The sequence below is a fragment of the Mesitornis unicolor genome, unplaced genomic scaffold (assembly GCF_000695765.1).
Source record: "Mesitornis unicolor isolate BGI_N332 unplaced genomic scaffold, ASM69576v1 scaffold53606, whole genome shotgun sequence".
NCBI classification, from domain to species: Eukaryota; Metazoa; Chordata; class Aves; order Mesitornithiformes; family Mesitornithidae; genus Mesitornis; species Mesitornis unicolor.
In genome coordinates, this window is record NW_010191420.1 from 32,887 (window position 1) to 34,545 (window position 1,659).

A 1,659-nucleotide genomic window follows, 5' to 3' on the forward strand; every position below is an offset into this window, starting at 1 on the left:
CTAAGAAAAACAGTCATTGAGATATGAGCTCAATAATCAACCTGAAAATGAATAATTAGTTCACATTTGAAGAAAATAACCACCCAGCAGGTAATTTCCATGCAATCAATGCTGGTTTAATGGAAGCCTCAAATCTTTCACTTCTTAGAGCAGCTGAAACCACGCATTTCTCAGAGGCACCGTCATCTCAAAACATATGGACTTGAATATTGATGGAGGGTAAAAAGTGGATGTAGGGCTTTTCCCCTTTTTCCAAAAGGAAGGTGTTGAGTACCTCTTTTTCCAATGAAGTGAACCAGAACCAAAAATACTAAATCCTTGTCAGTATACAGGTGTTAAAAAGGAGGAATACTACTTCTGCTCATCTAGTTCCTCAGCTCAGTCTGCGAGTTCTTCCACTTCAAACATTTGAGCTTTTAAAGTAGTCACAGATTTAATTCACATGACTAAGATACAGTAATGGCTTAAATGACAGGATGGCTTTCCAAGAACACAGAAGAGTTTTTGAAGTTGCCATTTTTAGGCAACTCTATATTGAAAGTATTTTTTTCTTGTATTGCTGATTTTAAACCATGTTCTGCAGACTGCTGTCACACAAAAACACAAGGGAATTTCTCACATCAGAAACACTGACTAGTCATTCAAAGTTGTGCAGCTAGACAAACTTTTAGCAAAGTAAAATTAAAAGTGGGAATTTCAGAGATGTCAAACACTCCAGGCTTTCCAACTTCCACCAACAGCTGAGATCACCAAGTATCTCTAAAAATGAGGCTGCTTTTTCTTTTTTAAAGTATAAGTAGACACTTAGCCAATGAGACTTAACAGGAGCTGTGATATTTTAAATAAAGCTGCATTCAAAATTGAGAGAATGAAGCTGCATGGCTCACTGGCTTTAATTCAGTGCTGGTGTAGATGGACCATTAGCTTGCATAGAGTGGCAAAAATGTCTCAAGACTCCCTGGTAGAAGCAGCAGCATTGTTGTACCAATGCAAAGCCCATAGGATTTGGCCTTGAAACCCATGCAGCGCAAAGTCATTGCCAGAGTGCGAGGAAGCACAATGCCAGGGTAGCTCCTCTCTGCAGAAGGCCACATAGCCAGCACTGAGCTGAGCTGAATGAATCTTTTGCTGGATCCAAATTCAGCTGATTTTTTTATTTATTTTAGATTGATCAGGGATGTGTTTGCTTTTGAAACTGTTGATGAAGAATTGGCTGAAATGGACAAATTAAGTACACATTTCAAATTAGTATTTAACTTAAGCAAAACTGGCCTCTAGAAAAACATCTAAGTCCCTTGCATCACAGACATTTCAAAACAAACTCAACGGACAAAATTAAAGATTATAATTTGCAATGTAATGAGTGGACTTGCAAAACTCACTGCAGAACTAACACCTACAACATAAAGGCTCTCACTTAGGTAAGCACAAAGATGCTTTTTGGTAAATTATTCCTGTAATTGTGTTTAACTACACTGAGACACAACGTAACCTACCCTCTGGTATGGAAACGTCCAACTAGAATTGTCACCACTTCACCTGAGATGCTCTACCCCAACAACAAAAAGAAATCCCTCCACCTCAAAACACGCAGGGAGAAATCAAACGTTACTTCATAATAGGAAGTAAAGGACCAGGGAGAATCTCCAGTTCTTAAGG